The sequence below is a fragment of the Schistocerca piceifrons genome, chromosome 11 (genome assembly GCF_021461385.2).
Source record: "Schistocerca piceifrons isolate TAMUIC-IGC-003096 chromosome 11, iqSchPice1.1, whole genome shotgun sequence".
Classification (NCBI taxonomy): Eukaryota; Metazoa; Arthropoda; class Insecta; order Orthoptera; family Acrididae; genus Schistocerca; species Schistocerca piceifrons.
In genome coordinates, this window is record NC_060148.1 from 178,893,384 (window position 1) to 178,914,556 (window position 21,173).

General features: G+C 46.6%; 1 non-coding gene across 1 annotated transcript; it reads right to left on the minus strand.

Moving 5' to 3' along the window:
• Positions 1-333: 333 nt before the first annotated feature.
• On the minus strand, positions 334-407 carry Trnat-ugu. Its single transcript has one exon. It is a non-coding gene; the product is annotated as a tRNA-Thr (tRNA).
• Between the last annotated feature and the right edge of the window lie 20,766 nt (positions 408-21,173).

The following is a 21,173-nucleotide window of genomic DNA, read 5'->3' on the forward strand; positions in this document are numbered from 1 at the left end:
AAACTTTACCTTAAGGTGGTCAGTACGAATGCCATCGACCGGTTCCATCTCCTTGTACGCTGCCTGTGTCCCTCTGAGTAGACTGCTCAAGAGAAACACGCATATCCTCCGGTTGAGACACCTGGTAAGATCCGGTGTGAGTGCAGTGTGAGCAATTTTCGCTCCGTTTTAAGCAAAAGTTGGTTTTAAACGCATCTAAATGTGTATGACGTCATATCTCCTCGACTTTTTCTCTTACAAAGATATAATTTAAGAATAAATGATCACCAATTGAAACCATCAGCTGCCGACAGGTGTTGATGATATACCTCAATGTGGACAGCTGAAAATGCGTGCCCCGACCGGGACTCGAACCCGGCGTCTCCTGCTTACATGGCAGACGCTCTATCCATCTGAGCCACCGAGGACACAGATGAATAGCGCGACTGCATGGACTTATCCCTTGCACGCTCCACGTGAGATGCACATTCCCAAGTGTCCACAATTCTACATATGTATTGTACCTTATAGACATTTGCCCATCCACTCATTACTCGCGCACGCTTTGGCGATTCCCGTAAGAGTTTGGCCACAGACCCAAATGAATACAAACTCATTTAAAGATATTTTTCTCTTTTTACGAGTATACAAGGACAGTGCAGAAGGCGACATATAAGCAGATTTACCAAAGTCCTTATTAGCAAGTTCTGCCATATGGTAGGTACGATAGGCAATAATGTCTCTATCAACAAAACTTTCAAGTCCAGGTACGTTAGGAACACCCGTACCTCCATGTACAATGGCTACAGTGAGCCAACCATTACCATGTGAGAATGTATCGTTAATGTCAATACTAAAATTAAGTCTACAACCACAAAAAACACAAGGTCCGTCAAAAAGTGCGGTAGCGACAACACTCTTAACTGGTGTGCGGTTCTTCTTGTTCCAGCAGTTGTGGCGAACTCGATGTTCTCGTGGCGGCGTTCAATGCAGTTGCCCGTGCAGCAGCAGCAGCGCGAATGAGCCTCTGCGCGGCTCTCGCTCGCTTATATACTACATGCGGTAGACGAAGGCCAATGGGTGGGTAGCCTTTAACTATATATATGAAGACAGTAACTGTTCTCGAAAGAACGGATACTGTAGATGACCGTGCAGCTTTTCCCTGGAATAAATGATGACTAAGTGAAACCATCAGCTGCCGACAGGTGTTGATATGGGCACATATCTATAAGGTACATTACATATGCAGAATTGTGGACAGTTTGGTGTGTGAGTCTCGCGGGAAGCGTGCAAGGGATAAGACGTTGCAGTCTCGCTATTCATCTGTGTCCTCGGTGGCTCAGATCGATAGTGCGTCTGCCATGTAAGCAGGAGATGTCGGGTTCGAGGCCCGGTCGGGGCACGCATTTTCAGCTGTCCACATCAAGGTATATCAACAACACCTATCGGCAGCTGGTGGTTTCAGTTAGTCACCATTTATTCCAGGGAAAAGCTGCACGGTCATCTACAGTATCTGTTCTTTCGAGAACAGTTACTATCTTCATATATATAATTTAGGGGTTGCATTCAGTGACGTACACTGAAACGCCAAAGAAACTGGTACAGGCATGCGTACTCAAATACAGAGATAAGTAAACAGACAGAATACGGCACTGCGGTCGACAACGCCTACATAAGACAGCAAGTGTCTGCGGCAGCTGTTAGATCGCTTACTGTTGCTACGAGGGCAGGTTACCAAGATTCATTTGAGTTCGAACGTGGTTTTGTAGTCGGTGCATCTCCAAGGTAGTCACGACCCGGGCAAGTTCCCCATACAACCATTTCACGAGTTACTTTTGAATACATTATGGGAGTGGCAGTGATCAATGTGTTACAAGTATTTACTAGTGAAAACAGTCTTTATCACGATTTATTTATCCAGGTGACCGGTTTCGACCACTGCTGTGGTCATCTTCAGACCACTGAGTAGGAATCTCTCTCTGTTGGAGAATCGCTACTGAACTAGTGATTCTCCAACAGAAAGAGGTTCCTACTCAGTGGTCTGAAGATTACCACAGCAGTGGTCGAAACCGGTCACCTCGATAAATAAATCGTGATCGTGACTGTTTTTAATAGTAAACATTTCACGACTGTAACGCGAATATCTGGTAAAACATCAGATGTCTCACATCGCTGCGGCCGGAAAAAAATCCTGCTAGAACGAGACTGAAGCTGTTACCTCTAATAATTAAATTCGTCGCCAACCGAATTTAAATTGCTTCTTTCACTACTGTGTCCCAGAAAGATGAAGCCCAGGCTAAAATTTCGACATTATCTTACAGCACAGAGTGCCCAGTGTTAATACAGTGCCCTGCCACAGCAGGTTGTAAGAGCGGGGTGTACCTGCGGTGCTCTGTGCATCTCTGCTGGACTCTACGTGTCGTCTGTCCGATGTATCAACGGACACACTCTCTCCGAAGCATCAAATCGTCTTTAACGGAACCCAGGAGTGCTGCAGTCTTTGCTGGAGGGCGACAAAGCACTTCCACTTTGTGTCTGCTGAGGATGCGTCCTACTTCTGACGAAAGGCTTCCCACGTGTGGCAGCAAGACCATGGGTTTAAAACTTCTTCCGCTGTTCTTCTGCCACTGTTGATTTAATGCGCTCATCACATACGTAACTCTGTCGACCGCATTGACGAACTGAAATCACACAAACTGAGCAAATCTGATATGTTGATCAGTTTCGATGTAGTGTCGTTCTTCACGAACGTTCCTCTTTCCGAGACTACGGAATATCAGACCAGCTGTGTGGCTGGATTGAAGAGTTTTTAGCAAACAGAACACGCCATGTTGTTCTCAATCGAAAGACGTCTACAGGCATTAAAGTAACCTCTTGCTTGCCACAGCGGAGTGTTATGGGACCATTGCTTTTCACAATATATATAAATGACCTAGTAGATAGTGTCGGAAGTTCCACGCGTCTTTTCGCCGATGATGCTGTAGTATACAGAGAAGTCGCAGTATTAGAAAATTGTAGCGAAATGCAGGAAGATCTGCAGCGGATAGGCACTTGGTGCAGGGAGTGGGAACTGACCCTTAACATAGACAAATGTAATGTATTGCGAATACATAGAAAGAAGGATCCTTTAATGTGTGATTCTATGATAGCGGAACAAACACTGGTAGCAGTTACTTCTGTAAAATATCTGGGAGTATGCGTACGGAACGATTTGAAGTGGAACGATCATATAAAATTAATTGTTGGTAAGGTGGATGCCAGGTTGAGATTCATTGAGAGAGTCCTTAGAAAATGTAGTCCGTCAACAAAGGAGGTGGCTTACAAAACACTCGTTCGACCTATACTTGAGTATTGACATCAGTGTGGGATCCGTACCAGGTCGGGTTGACAGAGGAGATAGAGAAGATCCAAAGAAGAGCGGCGCGTTACGTCACAGGGTTATTTGGTAAGCGTGATAGCGTTACGGAGATGTTTAGCAAACTCAAGTGGCAGACTCTGCAAGAGAGGCGCTCTGCATCGTTGTGTAGCTTGCTGTCCAGGTTTCGAGAGGGTGCGTTTCTGGATGAGGCATCGAATATATTGCTTCCCCGTACTTATACCTCCCGAGGAGATCACGAATGTAAGATTAGAGAGATTCGAGCGCGCACGGAGGCTTTCCGGCAGTCGTTCTTCCCGCGAACCGTACGCGGCTGGAACACGAATGGGAGGTAATGACAGTGGCACGTAAAGTGTCCTCCGCCACACACCGTTGGGTGGCTTGCGGAGTATAAATGTAGATGTAGATGTAGATCTTCATCTTTTCCACTTCCTGTCGGACAACCTTCGTGGAAATTCCTTTCCAGGTCAAAATGTGCTCCAAACATAGCTGACGAGTTGTTCGTCTCAAAACCACGTGATTTCCACAGCCGTGAAATAGAAACTTATCCGAGCGTTGGCAGACGTAAATTGTGGAGGAGAATACATTATTGAAGGCTAAAACTTTCGTTATGTGCATCTAGTTTGTTCATTACATTTACGAAAAAACGGTACGAACTTATGCAGCAAGCTAATATTATTAAAAGTTCATAACGCATAAGGCGAATCAATTTAAAATAACGAAGCTGACTAGCACATCTGTTCTACCCGCCCACCTACGAAAACAAGCTGAACAGGATACTCTGTCCAACATGAAACTAATCACCTTTTCTTCCAAAGGTATTCCTTTGTCACTAAAAGTGGATGAGTTATTCAGGTGGCGTGCCTAAGGTGTGTGACCCTGTGTATGAAAGATGTGTTGTCCAAGGTCTGGGGCTGCATAAGGCTTTTCCAGTCTTGCCTGTAGCGACGTTGCAACGTTAGAAGAATTCCAGGAAAACGTGAGGAGGCTCTGTGCTCAGTGCGGGGGCTGCAGTTGCATCACCTCGGTTCCGAGAGTTCCGAAACCTCTACAGAAAATTGCAAAAGAGATCAACATAAACATCATTTCTGCCCTTTTTATTGCTCATGAAAACCACACATTCCGTGTTGTACCACCATACAGCGGGACGTTCAGAGGTGGTGGTCCAGATTGCTGTACACACAGGTACTTCTAATACTTTAGCACGTCCTCTTGCATTGATGCATGCCTGTTTTCGCCGTAGCATACAATCCACAAATTCATCAGGGCACTGTTGGTTCAGATTGCCCCAGTCTTCAACGGCGATTCGGCGTAGATCCCTCAGAGCGGTTGGTGGGTCACGCCGTCCATTAACAGCCTTCTTCAATTTATCCCAGACATGTTCGATAGGGTTCATGAAAGTAGAACTTGCTGGCCAGTCTAGTCGAGCGATGTCGTTATCCTGAACGAACTCATTCGCAAGATGTGCACGGTGGGGGCGCGAATTGTCGTCCACGAAGGCGAATGGCTCGCCAATATGCTGCCGATATGGTTGCACTATTGGTGAGAGGATGGCATTCACGTATCGTACAGCCGTTACGGCGCCTTCCGTGACTACCAGCAGCGTACGTCGGCCCCACATAATGCCACCCCAAAACATCATGGAACCTCCACCTCTATGCACTCGCTGGACAGTGTGTTTAAGGCGTTCACCCTGACCGGGTTGCCTCCAAACACGTCTCTGACCATTGTCTGGTTGAAGGCATATGGGACACTCATCGGTGAAGAGAACGTGGTGCCAATCCTGAGCGTTCCATTCGGCATGTTGTTGGGCCCATCTGTACCGCGCCGCACGGTGGCGTCGTTCCAAAGATGGACCTCTCCTTGGACGTCGGGAGTAAAGTTACGTATAATGCAGCCTATTGCGCACAGTTTCAGTCGTAACACGACGTCCTGTGGCTGCACAAAAGCATTATTCAACATGGTGTCGTTCCTCCGAGCCATAATCCGTAGTTAGCGGTCATCCACTGCAGTAGTAGCCCTTCGGCGGCCTGAGCGAGGCATGTCATCGACAGTCCGTGCCTCTCTGTATCTCCTCCATGTCCGGACAACATCGCTTTGGTTCACTCCGAGTCACCTGGACACTTCCCTTGTTGAGAGCCCGTGCTGGCACAAAGTAACAATTCGGACTCGAACGAACCGCGGTATTGACTGTCTAGGCATAGCTGAACTACAGACAACACGAGCCGTGTACCTCCTTACTGGTGGAATGACTGGAACTGATCGGCTGTCGGACCCCCTCCGTTTAATAAGAGCTGCTCATGCATGGTTGTTTACACCTATGGGCGGTTTTAGTGACATCTCTGAACAGTCAGAAGGACTGTGTCTGCAATACAACATCCACAGTCAATGTCTGTCTTGAGGAGTTCTGGGAACCGCGGTGATGCAAAACTTTTTTTGATGTATGTAAATGTAACGAATTTCGTGTGACTATCGGAAGAGAGCGCTGTACGAGGTGTGTGAGGGAGTCTGATAACGCTGCGAGCGATCTGTTGTTCCTTATGCAGACCGGTGTATTCGGCCCTTCCAGATAGTCCGAGGTTCTGCTACGTGCAGCCGTCATGTGATGTTTGAGAGCTCCATCAATGAAGTTGTGTTTTTATTGCGAAAATCCAACAGCGTAATTTACAGTAAAGTTAAGCCATCAAGTTTTGCGTTGAACTCGGGAAACCGTGAATTTGAAACAGACCTATGGGGAAAATTCCTTACCAAGAGCACAAGTTTTTCTCTGGCTCAGATCATTTTTCGAAGGCCGACAAAATGTCGTAGATGAACTCCGCTCAGGAAGACCTTCAGCTCCAGAAACCGCTGAGAACGTCGAACGTTTCCGTGCTCTTGTAAGCTCAGACCGATGTTTAGCAATGAGGAGGATGCGTGACGTGTTAAAATTAAACGCTTTCACTGTACATCTGATTTTGACTGAACTTGTACATTTGAGAAAGGTTTGTGCCAAAATGGTGCTGAAGCACCTAGGAAGTGAGCAGAGGGATAGCCAATGAAACGTGTGCAGTGATATTCTTGAGAAGACTGTTAATAACCCAAACGTTTCACTCATGTGACTACCTGTATTTTTGAGTACAATTCTGAGACAAAGCGGCAACGTGAGTAGTGTCTCATTGCTATATCTCGTCGGATCAAAAAAAGCTCGAAGAAGGAAATCAGAGATTAAAACGGCGCTGATTTGCTTTTTTGACAGCACAGGTATCACCATAAAGAATTTGTTCCTTTAGGGCAAAGTGTCAATCGAGCATCATGACAACGCCCCATATCACACAGCCACTCACACCGTGCAATTTTTGACTTCAAAAGGCATTTCTGTTTTTTCCACAGGTTCCCTATTCACTTGATCTCAGTCCTCGTGACTCTTTTCTTTTCCCGAAAATGGGAAACGCCTGAGAAGGACGTCATTTTGCGCCTCTGCAGAACATTCAAAAGAATGTGAACATGTTAAAGGCACTACCAGTTGAAACCTTTGAGCGCTGCTACCAAGACTGGGAACAAGGTCTGTGCCGGTGTAGAGCTGCCGAAGGGACCTACTTTGAAGAAGAAAATATTGTTGTTTGAAAAGAAAAAGGAAAACTTTGGTAGATAAAAAATTAGTCTTATTACGTTTCTCGCACTCCTCGAATTTCTCTACAAATCGCTGGCAACTATGAGAACCATGAAATACCCGGGAGTAACCGTGTGGAACGAGACGAATTGGAATGACAAGAAAAAGCAAATTCTACAAAAAAGCAGACGCTAAATGAAGATTCATGGGAATAATCTAAGACAAATATGCTTCACCCATGAAAGACGTGGCTTACAAAACACGTGTTCGACGGATTCTGGGATCATTACCAACCAGGATTAATAGAGGAGATTGATTGGAGGTTCGGTATGACGACCGCCTTCCTTTTGATTGAGGTTTAAGCTGTATGAATAAAATAACACTCACACTTCCAATTAAAATATGCCGCTGATCGCTTCGGAGCTCTGTAGATGGTTCACAACTGCCAGCAAGCGGTCTTTACTGAAAACGATTCCCGAAATTAAAACGATCCGATACTAAAGATTTTACGAGCTGATTAAATGCGTTAACGTCAAACTGTTTCTCAATACTGCAAGTGCATTCAACCTTTAAAAGGGCAATACACGATTGTGGATACCCTCGTATTACAGTGAACCGTTTTATAGGTAAAGAAACTTAAAACTGTTGGCGGTGTGACATTAAATGGTCCAGGAAATACGCACACACATCCACACATCCCATATCACTCCAACTGCACGCGGCCTGCACCTTTACAGAGCCTGCGCCAGCGTGGACAGTCCCTGGCCGACATGAAAGTTCCATGGATTCATGAGGTTGTCTCCATATCCATACACATTTATCCGCTCAACAGAATTTAAACGAGACTCATCCGACCAGGCGACATGCTTCTAGTTAGCAACAATCCAATATCGGTGTTGACGGGCCCAAGCGAGGTGCAAACTCTTTGTGTCATCCACTCATCAAAGCCCATATTGGTGGTGTTTCGTTGAATGGTTCGCACACTGACACTTCTTGATGGCCCAGCACTGAAATCAGCAGCAATTTGCGGATGTGTTGCATTTCTGTCATGTTGAACGATTATCTTCAGTCGTCGTTGGCTCCGTTATTGCAGGATCTTTTTCCGGCCGCAGCGACGTCGGAGACTTGATAATTTACGGGATTCCTGACATTCACGGTACACTCTTCAAATGGTCGTATGGGAGAATCTCCAGTTCATCGCTACCTCAGAGATGGTGTGTCCCATCGCTAGTGCGTGGACTACAACATCACGTTCAAACTCACTTAAATCTGGAAAACGTGCCGTTGTCGCAGCAGTAACCGATCTGACAACTGCGCCAGACGCTTGTTGTCTTGTATTGGCGTTGCCGGCTGCAGGGCCGTATTCTGCCTGTTTAAGTATCTCTGTATTTGAATACGCATGCCTATAGCAGTTTCTTTGGCGCTTCAGTGTCTTATTCTCAGACGCAGGGTCGCCTACAGCTTCTTGTTGCATCCACTGACAGGCCTTTAGTTCAAAAATGGTTGAAATGGCTCTGACCACTATGCGACTTAACTTCTGAGGTCATCAGTCCCCTAGAACTTAGAACTACTTAAATCTAACTAACCTAAGGACATCACACACAACCATGCCCGAGGCAGGATTCGAACCTGCGACCGTAGCGGTCGCTCGGTTCCAGACTGTAGCGCCCAGAACCACACGGCCACTCCGGCCGGCAGACATTTGGTGTAGGACAAAGTCCGTCTCACTAAGATGCGACGTAGGAGGTGATACGGGTGAACTGCAATTCCGATCCATTATTCTCCACTGTGGATCTTTCCAGAAATTCGTGCGGCAAGTCTCCCCGTTGAGATTTCTGTAAATTGTTCGACTTTTTCCAGCACCGCACGTTCGAGCGAAGTAGTAGTTTGTGCGGGTCCACCCGCTCTCGCAGCACGTGTGCAGAGTTGCCAGTCTGTGGCAGGCGCTAACGCACCCTCCTCATAGCTCGACCCTCCTACTGTCTTCAGGCGGAGCTCGCTTGTCGGCCAAGAGCGCTGGGACTCTGTGCTGTGCCGCCGTTCTGCTTACAAACCCATGCCTCGCAAATTAGGGCAAAGATCAGAGCGGCATGTCTCATTTACACTACTGGCCATTAAAATTGCTGCACCACGAAGATGACGTCCTATAGACGCGAAATTTAACCGACAGGAAGAAGATGCTGTGATATGCAAATGATTAGCCTTTCAGAGCATTCACACAAGGTTGTCGCCGGTGGCGACCCCTACAACGTGCGGACATGAGGAGAGTTTCCAGCCGATTTCTCGTACACCGGCGTTGCCTGGTGAAACGTTTAAGGAGGAGAAATGCGTACCATCACGTTTCCGACTTTGATAAAGGTCGGATTTTACCCTATTGCGATTGCGATTTATCGTATCGCGACACTGCTGCTCGCGTTGGTCGAGATCCAATGACTGTTAGCAGAATATGGAATCGGTGGGTTCCGGAGGGTAATACGGAACGCCGTGCTGGATCCCAACGGCCTCGTATCACTAGCAGTCGAGATGACAGGCATCTTATCCTCATGGCTGTAACGGATCGTGCAACCACGTCTCGATCCCTGCGTCAACAGATGGGGACTTCGCATGACGACAACCATCTGCACGAACAGTTGGACGACGTTTGCAACAAGATAGACAAAAACAGATTACGTCACTCAATTCCTGATCTCAAGCGAGTGTTATTTGATGTGTCATACACTCCATTCCCATTAAAAAAAAGTTACTTGAATCGAAAATGGCGGATTTCAAGATGGCGGACATGAATGACATTCACTACAAAAGTTGCGGCCCCACGTCAAACCTATGATCCCATCATCACATTTCAATTTTATCTTCAATCTTCCAACTTATGAAGGTGTCTAAGGACTTTTGACTCTCCCTGTATTTTGTCTTCTGTCTTGTTAGCGACATCAGTGAAAACCCACGTCTCCGTGGGCGGACGTCAATGCGAGCCAGCTACGACACGACTGCGAGTCCGGAGGGCCTCACAACTCTGCCTGCTGCCTCGGCGACCCGCGCCGTGTGTGAGCGAGCGAGCCAGCCGCATTACCAGTAATTACCACGCGAGGCTGCTTAGCCGCGGACGAGATGGAACGTAATGAACAGTCAAGTGTAACGCACAATTAGCAAAAAAGCACATATTGCAACGTAATTACTGCGTAATGAAATGAGGTTTTCGCGCTAAAGGACACGCCTGCAGCTCTCAGAGGGCTTAACACCGAGTAACGTTTACCAAATGACTGTCAAGGAAACATTTTCTCCTGGCACCAAACAGAATTTCTTTTTATCGGCAGTTGTATTTGTACTGGGCCAATAGATCTCATAACCAACTTTCGATATCAAATTATTTATGCAAATTAATTAATTGTTCAATTAATTCCCCAACCCTCCACTGCCAGATGACATCAGGGGCTTTCCCCAGATAGCACGTTTTAATATCTTTTTTGTGGGATATAAAATTTATAAAACCTCTCTCACACCGGCCTGATTTAGCTTCACTGATCAGGATAGCAAAAACATGCGAATATTAAGGGAATTTTCATTCACAAAGCAGGCTTATCACATTCACACAGTTCAATACTGTTCTATCCTGATTAAATTGAGCTTAAGTTAAATTCCATAAGGCAGTGAAGCAATTTCGAAGTCTCGGTGCGACGAAAATTGTCAGTCCATCTCCTGAAAACATCTGTAGTAATTATTAACTTTCGGTGATCACATGGGGAAGACCGGAGATCTGCTGGTAAGACCGTGTTAGCCTATTTATTTGAAGTAACTGGATATCTTGAGCATACAAAACGGCAGGTTCGTCCAGTGTAAATCAGACGTTCCCCACTGATGCCGTGCAACACAGCGTAGTGAGCAGATACTGTTAATAATAATCAGTTAAAAATTACGCGAACACACTTACTTTAGCTTAGTTCATTAAATTCCTTCTCATACAGAATCTCATAAAGATGGCGACTAGCTCAACAATACATACATATACATCCTCCTTCTTTCACAGCTAATCGGCAAGCATTTCCTCCTTCTTTTCATAAGAGAAAACAGATAGCAGAGAAGCTATTCCATGGAGTAAATGGACGCTCCAAGGAATAATAGGGCTTGAAACTAATTTGCATTGATAATCACCGTATATTAAAGTTTAGGAATCGGTAAGATAAGAAGAGATATTTCGAGATATGTACTGAGTTACATAATTTATAAAATTTCTCAAACTATCGCGGAGAGACCGCTGCAAGAGAAATTACAACGTGATTCCTTCCCGCTCCCCTGCGACCCCGGAAATGGCGAGAAACAGAAATTTTGGTGGGATATTCAAAAAGAAATGGCGGCAAATTTAAATTTTTTGTCAGGAATACCAAATTTGGTGTGTTCACCATGAGGTTCAGAAGCGAACTCAGCTAGTTCACGACCAGAGGGCGTTGTTCGCCTTTGCCTTCGCCTTCCCTACCTCCCTCCCACGTCTCAAATTGGCAGCAGAAGAACTCAACCTGCACTGCGCTGCTTCGTTTTGTGTGCAGAGTGGTATATTGTTTATTTAAAGAATTTGAGTTGCCATTGACCGAGCACTGGACAGTACTTCCCTCCAGTTTCGTCAGTAATTGCTAGATATCGAGTGGATATTTTCGCTATTACTCTAGCACTGGAGAGTTACAGTGTAGCCGATAGACTTATTTGTGTACGATGCGTGGTAATAACAATAACAGGACAGCGGGCTATCACCGAAGTACAGGGGAGAAGTATGGTGTCACCGCCCGACACCACACTTGCTAGGTGGTAGCCTTTAAATCGGCCGCGGTCCATTAGTATACGTCGGACCCGCGTGTCGCCACTGTCAGTGATTGCAGACCGAGCGCCACCACACGGCAGGTCTAGAGAGACGTACTAGCACTCGCCCCAGTTGTACAGCCGACGTTGCTAGCCACGGTTCACTGATAAATTACGCTCTCATTTGCCGAGACGGTAGTTAGCATAGCCTTCAGCTACGTCATTTGCTACGACCTAGCAAGGCGCCATTATCAATAGATATTTAACTTGTGATGCCTGTACCGTCAGACCGATGTTCTACATTTATGGATTAAAGTTCAGTATTACATCAACTACGTACTTTATTTGCTACTAAAATTTCCCTTACCTGTTCCAGACCCTACGCCAGTCTGCGTGAGCTTAACGCGTGCCTTTCGCCTTCCTTCAAACCCCGTGAATTGGCTCCTGCCAATTTACAATAAGAAGCTTGGTTCAAATGGCTCTGAGCACCATACGACTTAACTGCTGAGGTCATCAGTCCCCTAGAACTTACAACTACTTAAACCTAACGACATCACACACATCCATGCCCGAGGCAGGATTCGAACCTGTGACCGTAGCGGTCGCGCGGGTCCAGACTGTAGCGCCTAGAACCGCTCGGCCACTCCGGGCGGCAGGGGGGGAGAAGCCTCCTGCTAGTCTACAAGTGAATAACTGCTGTTTGGAGGAACGAAAGGATTGGTAGCAATAACATTAGAACAGGGACCCACCATCTCACTGCGCCTTAACATCCTGCCCCTATATGGGGCTCTCCTTTGCAACATAATTTCGGAATGAAACACACTTGTACCTATTTACGAGTCGCAAGTCACACCTTAGCCAAAAGAATCATGCGAAATATACCATACGATATTACTTATGAATGTAGTACTCATTATTTTACCTCAACACAGTGTCTCAGGATGAGAAAGGAAACTGACCATCCACCGCCAGTCACCTCCAGTCTAGTCCAGCGCCATCTACCAACTATATTGCGTACGTGAAGGGCCAGCCAGCCGAGAAACCGCCGGTTGCTGGAGGCCAGGCTAATTCGCGACTCGGTGTCGCTGCCTGACTCCCCGTGACCCCTACCAGTGACCAAGGCACAATGCGAGTCGAGGATCAGCGGCTGGCATTTATACGGTAGTTCTGTAACTGACGTAGGCTTCTGAGTTTATAAAATCCGAGACAGGTATGTTGTTGACCACACACGTCTAATTTCTCGCGCGAAATGTGGATATCTCTGTTTTATACGAGTTACCTTGAATGACAGAACAAATCGTACCATACACATCGTTAAAGTACTTGTTGTGAAAATCCTGCGGAGCACTGTGGCATAGACTGTATTTCCTCGAAGTTATCTCTCATCAAGCAGAAAAATCTGTTCTTATCTGCCACATCCTGCATCACAATAAAAGAATAATAAACTCATTTTTGGCTCATGATGGAGTGCTAACATAATGCCTCCTCAATTTCTAACTCAAAGTAAACAAATGTCTCATAAAATACGATGTCTCTTAAGGTAACAGTACAGAGAAGTTGTAAAAATGAGGTTTATACTATGTACAACATTATAAACTCATACAAGAGTTGGAACTTTAATAGTGGCAACTATTTATTTACACTCACTCCGTCTTCAGGCCACGAGTGGCCTACCGGGACCATCCGACCGCCGTGTCATCCTCAGTGGAGGATGCGGACAGGAGGGGCGTGGGGTCAGCACACAGCTCTCCCGGTCCTTATGATGGTTTTCTTTGACGGAGCTACTACTATTCGCTCGAGTAGCTCCTCAAGCGACATCACGGGCTGAGTGCACCCCGAAAAATGGCAACAGCGCATGGCGGCCTGGACGGTCACCCATCCAAGTGCCGGCCACGCTCGACAGCGCTTCGGTGATCTCACGGGAACCGGTGTAGCCACTGCGGCAAGGCAGTTGCCCGCTATTTATTTACAGCTCGTACTAAATAGATACGTGTTTCAGAGTTTTACTGACCAGCGTTGTGTACAACCCATTGTCAGTGATGTAGGATACTCTTAACAGAGCGAGTTGCCTTGACAGTTCGAGCGGCTCGATCCACAGCCCGACGAATTTCTAGCAGCTCTGAAGCGAATGCCGTGAAGTGTTTCCTTCAGTTTGGAAATCGAGTTGAACTTACGAGGACCTAAGTCAGGGGAGTGTAGTAGGTGGTATAGCACTTAGCAGCCCCATCAGTCAAACAAATCAGTAACAGCTGTCCTGTAAAATTATGGTCAGGTCGTGCAGAAAGTGTCATCACTTGAAACACAATCTACGACCAGCATATTCATCAATGACTTATAGAATAAATATTTGGAATCAATAGAATAACTTCTGACAATATTCTCATCTATCGTAGGTATCAAGATGTCGTTTCTGATGTACTTACAGGCAATGAACAGGATGTAGCTGATTTAGATAACACATTCAACCTGCTCCACTCTACTATTGTGATTAGTGTAGAATTGGGAACCAATTAAGAGCCCGAATTGTTTAGACGTACTGATCTAATAGTGGTAGGAAGTATAGGATTTTCGTTGGATGCTTGCCATCGGTAGACGGAGTAATGCCAACAGTATTCTGGAATGTTTGAGGTGTGGTGTATTTGGAACCGGCGCCACCACCATAAGCTCTGCAAGGTACTGCGAGATCCTGAGAAAACTGGAGGCGCGAATTCGAAGAGTCTGTCCACGTGTGCAGAACCCTGCCCGTTGGCATGGTAACGGCAGAGCACACACGAGCACTGCCGCATCTGCAACAGCCCGACGCCTTGGGCTCAGGGTCATCGATCGTGCTCTGTACAGTGCCATTCGATTTTCATCTGTTCCCAAAACCTGAAGTACATTTTGAGGACTTCGCTTTGATAGTGATGCTGCGGTGCAAGCATAGCTCAAGTTGTGGGTCAGTCAACAAAGTCAGACATTCTACAGTGACAGTATCAACACACTGGTCTCTCGTTTGGAGGAATCTGTTCGTCACCAGGGTGACTGTGTTCGAAAACCAATACAATGGAACGCCAAAGATATTGCTATAGGCATGCGTATTCAAATACAGACATATGTAAACAGGCAGAATACGGCGCTGCGGTCGGCAACGCCCATCTAAGAAAAGTGCCAGGTGCAGCTGATACATCGGTTACTGCTGTTACAATGCCAAGTTATCAAGTGAGTCTGAACGTGGTGTTACGGTTGGCGCACGAGCTATGGGACAAAACATCTCCGAGGTAGCGATGAGGTAGTGATTTTGCCATACGATCATTTCACGAATGAACCGTGAATATCAGGAATCTGGTAAAACATCTAATATGCGGCATCACTGTGGCCAGAAAAAGATCCTGCAAGAACGGGACCAAAGACAACTGAAGAGAACCATCCAACGTAGCAGAAGTGCAACCTTTCAGCAAATTTCAGCAGATTTCAATGTTAGGCAATCAACAAGTATCGGTGTGCGAACCATTCAACGAAACATCATCGATATCGACTTTCAGAGACCAAGACCCACTCATGTACCCTTATTGCATGCACGACACAAAGCTTTACGCCTCACCTGGGCCTGTCAATACTGCCAAATGGACTGTTATTGACTGGAAACATGTTGCCTGGTGGGACGAGTGTCGTTTTTCAAATTGTATAAAAGGGATGGACGTGCACGGCTATGGAGACAATGGACGCTGCCTCTCAGCAGGGGACTGTTTCAGCTGATGGAGGCTCTGTAATTGTGTGGGGCGTCCACACTTGGAGTGATATGGGACCCCTGATACGTTTAGCTACGAAATGGGTATGAAGAATAAAGAGAATAAAGATATTGAATATTGATAAAGTTACTTTCATTTCAGAAGTTCTAATAAACGTTTTCACATAAAGAAATCGTAGGCATTACTTTTCAGTGCACCCTCATATATAGCAGGAGGTACGTAGGGAAATATATTCAAATAACAGACTCTGTAACATGGGAAGGTTATTAAGGCCCAGCTCCTGGGGACAAGCAACTGAGAAATGGTGAGGTTGGCCAGCTGTTCGTGTGGCACGGTCGTGAGCGTGAATGGAAAGCTGTCAAAGGACAGTGACAGCACTAGCAGGGTAGGAGGTGTTTGACAGTGCTGCCCCATGACAGAACATGCAGGCGATAGGCTCACCCCCACTGCAAAGCACGCTAGGCAGTGAGAGGCTACAGTGCTGGCAAAGGCAGTGGCAACTCACAGCGCACTGTTCAGAGCCTACTCTATAACACGGAGCTCCATAGCAGGTGACTCGTACGTGTTTCCATACTGAGTGAACAAAATACTCAATTACGATTAGAACGGGCATACAATAGTGGGGAATGGAGTGTGAGTCAACGGAAATGTGCATCCTGGTGGGAGGAGTCACCATTTTTTTTTTTGGAACGCTTGTGTCTGCCGTACGCTGTCATTCTGGCAAACAGCTGCTCAGAACGTAGGAGTAGGGTGCACTCGGAGTAACGTTTGGCCCGCAGGTGCTCAGCTGGCAGGGCGAGAGTGGCAGTGGTGGGGGTCGCAGGCAGGCAGTCAGCGTGCCGTGGGGGAAATGCCGAGCGCTGGAGGGGAAGCGCCATTCTGAACAGAAGCCTGCAGTAACATTTTCTGTAACTATTAAGTGCACCACCTCCACGCCCACACTTGCTTTTGTTACCATCAAAAGGAATTCCGCCGAAAGTGTAAAAAAGTAGCCAATTGTTTCCGGTTTATAGCTTTCAGAGAAGCATGACAAGCGAAGAATTTTAAGTCAAATCTTCATTTATTTTATACAGATTTACTTCGTTAGCCTAAACACAGTGGAGTTTAAGCATTATCACCTCCATAACGTGTTGTTCAGGCGCATTCACGAGGGACATCTCAAAGAGTCGTTTACTGAGTGAGGAACAGAAGACAAGTAAGGTCAGTACTTATGAAACACCACATCCTACGTACAAAAATAAATGTGTGATGTCCTCACGTATATTGCTCCAAAACTCACAGCATTTCTCGTTTCACCAGCTGTCGATGGCCATTAAAAACCACATTCTTTTGTCGAAAAAGTTACTGGAATAACACGGTAGATAACGAGGTTTCACATAATGACCAAATGGCAAAAGACTGTGTTCTTTGCGTCATATCATTAGCCAAAAGCTCGTTTCGATATCTCAAACCATTTATGAAATAAAACTAATGTTAAGAATAGTTTTTTCTGGCTTAATCGATAGTACACACGATCATATATGAGTGTGATACATAACATAAATCTTCTCGAAACTAGTGACAGATGCAGACCTCCACCCAGCTGTAAAGAAAAATTAAATACGTTATCTACACTGAAGAGCTAAAGACAGTGGTACACCAACCTAATGGCCACCCTACCAGCTGAGTGGTCAGCATGACAGAATGTCAGTCCTAAGGACCCACGTTCGATTCCCGACTAGGTTGGAGATTTTCTCCACCCAGAGACTGGGTGTTGTGTTGTCCTAATCATCATCATTTCATCCCCGTCGACTCGCAAGTCGGCGAAGTGGCGTCAAATCGAAAGACTTGCACCTGGCGAACCGTCTACCCGGTGGGAGGCCCTAGTCAGACGACATTTGCATTTTTTGCAACCTAATATCGCGTAGGGACCCCTGCAACCACGCAGAAGAGCCGCAACACGACGTAGCATGGACTCGACTTATCTGTGAAGTAGTGATGGAGGGAACTGACACCATCAATCCTGCAGGGCTGTCCATAAATCCGTAAAAGTACGCTGAGGTGGAGATATCTTCTGAACAGCACGTTGCAAGGCATCCCAGATATATTCAACGATGTTCATGTCTGGGGAGTCTGGTGCTCAGCCAAGTGTTTAAACTCAGAAGAGTGTGCAGCCACTCTGTAGCAATTCTGGACGTGTGGGGTGTCACATTGTCCTGCTGTAATTGCCCAAGTCTGTCGGAATGCACAGTGGACATGAATGGATCCTGGGAGGAATCTGCACCGCGACGTCGACGCAGGCCGGTGAGGGCAGCACGGTGTTACGGCCTTCTGCTTCAACGTGGCCTGTGGCAGTACCCGATGGCACCGTGCCACTTGTGGACAACGTTAGCACCATAGCCGACTGCCTGCATCAGATTTTGCGTGATGTCTTCCCTGACTGCTGCGGCGTCTTCCAGCCAGATAACTGAGACCGGCACAAGGCCACAATGGTGCTGCACTGGTTTGAGGAACACAACAGAGAACTCACAGTGGTACCTTTGTCACGGAATTCGCCTCATGTGAATGAGATAGTAACTGCCGTCTGTGTCACGTCTGCTGTGCAGCGAGCTACGTTAATTTAAGTATTAACTGTATTTTTCTTACTTGTCACTTCTTCTTCCGTGTGTTTTTGCTTTTAGGAAGCTTTAATTGTCGAGTGCTAGCAATAGTGTTCCATAGATTTCGTGTTTGTTTTGAATACAGTCAGAGAGAGTCCCTTTAGTCAACCATAGTGCCAGTAGTGCTAGTGTTTGTTTTGAATACAGTCCAGAGACAGGTAGCGCTATTTTCATTGTTTTCTACAAGAAGTGGCTAGCAATCACAGTTTAGTCAACTATCAGCCGCCTTTAGTGAATTAGCAGTCTAGTTAAAAGTTGATTAACTCTCTACAGTAAATGGATTTCTGAGGATGGATAGGATGTGTGACCTGTGTACGGACGCAAGAGGAGTTGGCCACTGTTCGCGAACAGCTGAACGTGTTGACGGCCGCGGTCAGCCGTCTTCAGGCTGCTGCCTCGGAGTGTAGCGGCAGTGGGGAGTCTGGTGCGTCGCTAGGTACACCCCAGGTGTTACATGCTTCACCCACTGTCCCTGTTGTCGAGACATCTTCGCGGGTACCGGGCACGGTTGGGCCACCCTCTCCCGAAGGGGGAGTGGCGGGTTCAGCGGCGTTCGCAGCGCACGAGGTGGAGGGTCAATGTGGAGGCTGGCCGTGTGGCATCGCCCGTTCTGCCTGTGAGTGGACATGTGGCCGCTCCTTCAGCAAGGTCCGAGCAGGCACACGGGGGGAGGGGTTTATTAGTGATTGGGAGTCCAACATTAGGTGGGTGATGGAGCCCCTTAGGGAAATAGCGAAAACGTCGGGGAAGAAGGCCAGTGTCTGCTTGCGAGGGGGTCTCACCTGAGATGTGGAGGAGGCCCTGCCGGCGGCGATAGAGAGCACTGGGTGCACCCGACTGCAAATTGTTGCTCATGTCGGCACCAGTGACTCCTGCCGTCTGGGCTCAGAGGTCATCCTCAGTTCGTACAGGCGGTTGGCGGAATTGTTGAAGGCGGAAAGCCTCGCTCGCGAGGTGGTATCTAACTATTTGTAGTATCTTTCCCAGAACCGATCGCGGTCCTCCGGTTTGGAACCGAGTGGAAGGCTTAAACCAGAGGCTCAGACGATTCTGCGGAGATCTGGGGTGCAAATTTCTCGACCTCCGCTGTCGGGTGGAGAAATGTAGGGTCCCCCTGAATAGGTCAGGCGTGCACTACACGCAGGATGCGGCTACAAGGGTAGCGGAGTACGTGTGGAGTGCACATGTGGGTTTTTTAGGTTAGACAATTCCCTCCCTAGGCCCGACAAGACGCCTCCTGAGACGCGGCAAGGTAGGAGTAGGCAAAATGCAACAGGGAATAACAATATTAATTTGCTAATAGTAAACTGCAGGATCGTCTATAGAAAGGTCCCAGAACTGCTCTCATTAATAAACGACCACTATGCCCACATAGTACTAGGGACAGAAAGTTGGCTGAAACCAGATGTAAACAGTAATGAAAATCTAAACTCAGATTGGAATGTACACCGCAGAGACAGGGTGGACAGTGAAGGGGGAGGCGTGTTTATAGCGATAAGCAGTGTAATAGTATCGAAGGAAATTGACGGAGATCCGTAATGTGAAATAACTTGGGTGAAGGTTAAATCAGGCTCAGACATGGTAATTGGATGTCTCTATATGTCCCCTGGCTCAGCAGCTGTTGTGGCTGAGCACCTGAAGGATAATTTGGAAAATATTTCGAGTAGATTTCCCCACCATGTTATTGTTCTGGGTGGAGATTTTAATTTGCCGGATATAGACTGGGAGACTCAAACGTTCATAACGGGTGGGAGGGACAAAGAATCCAGTGAAATTTTTTTGAGTGCTTTATCTGATAACCACCTTGAGCAGTTAAACAGAGAACCGACTCGTGGCGGTAACATATTAGACCTTCTGGTGACAAACAGACCCAAACTATTTGAAACAGTTAAGGGAACAGAACAGGGAATCAGCGCTCATAAAGCGGTTACTGTATCGATGATTTCAGTCGTAAATAGAAATATTAAAAAAGGTTTAGCAAAAGTGACAAAAAGCGAATTTCAGGGTACCTGACGGCTCAACACAAAAGTTTTTTCTCAAGTACAGATAGTGTTGAAGATCAGTGGACAAAGTTCAAAACCATCGTACAATATGCGTTAGATGAGTATGTGCCTAGCAAGATCGTAAGAGATGGAAAAGAGCCACAGTGGTACAACAACCGAGTTAGAAAACTGCTGCGGAAGCAAAGGAAACTTCACAGCAAACGTAAACATACCCAAAGCCTTGCAGACAAACAAAAACTACGCGAAGCGAAATGTAGTGTGAGGAGGGCTATGCGAGAGGCGTTCAATGAATTCGAAAGTAAGGTTCTATGTACTGACTTTGGCAGAAAATCCTAAGAAATTTTGGTCTTATGTCTAAGCGGTAGGTGGATCAAAACAAAATGTCCAGACACTCTGTGACCAAAATGGTACTGAAACAGAGGATGACAGACTAAAGGCCGAAATACTAAATGTCTTTTTCAAAAGCTGTTTCACAGAGGAAGACTGCACTGTAGTTCCTTCTCTAGATTGTCGCACAGATGACAAAATGGTAGATATCGAAATAGACGACAGAGGGATAGAGAAACAATTAAAATCGCTCAAAAGAGGAAAGGCCGCTGGACCTGATGGGATACCAGTTCGATTTTGCACAGAGTACGCGAAGGAACTTGCCCCCCTTCTTGCAGCGGTGTACCGTAGGTCTCTAGAAGAGCGTAGCGTTCCAAAGGATTGGAAAAGGGCACAGGACATCCCCGTTTTCAAGAAGGGACGTCGAACAGATGTGCAGAACTATAGACCTATATTTCTAACGTCTATCAGTTGTAGAATTTTGGAACACGTATTATGTTCGAGTATAATGACTTATCTGGAGACTAGAAATCTACTCTGTAGGAATCCGCATGGGTTTCGAAAAAGACGATCGTGTGAAACCCAGCTCGCTCTATTCGTCCACGAGACTCAGAGGGCCATAGACACGGGTTCACAGGTAGATGCCATGTTTCTTGACTTCCGCAAGGCGTTCGATACAGTTCCCCACAGTCGTTTAATGAACAAAGTATCAGACCAAATGTGTGATTGGTTGCTGAGTTCCTA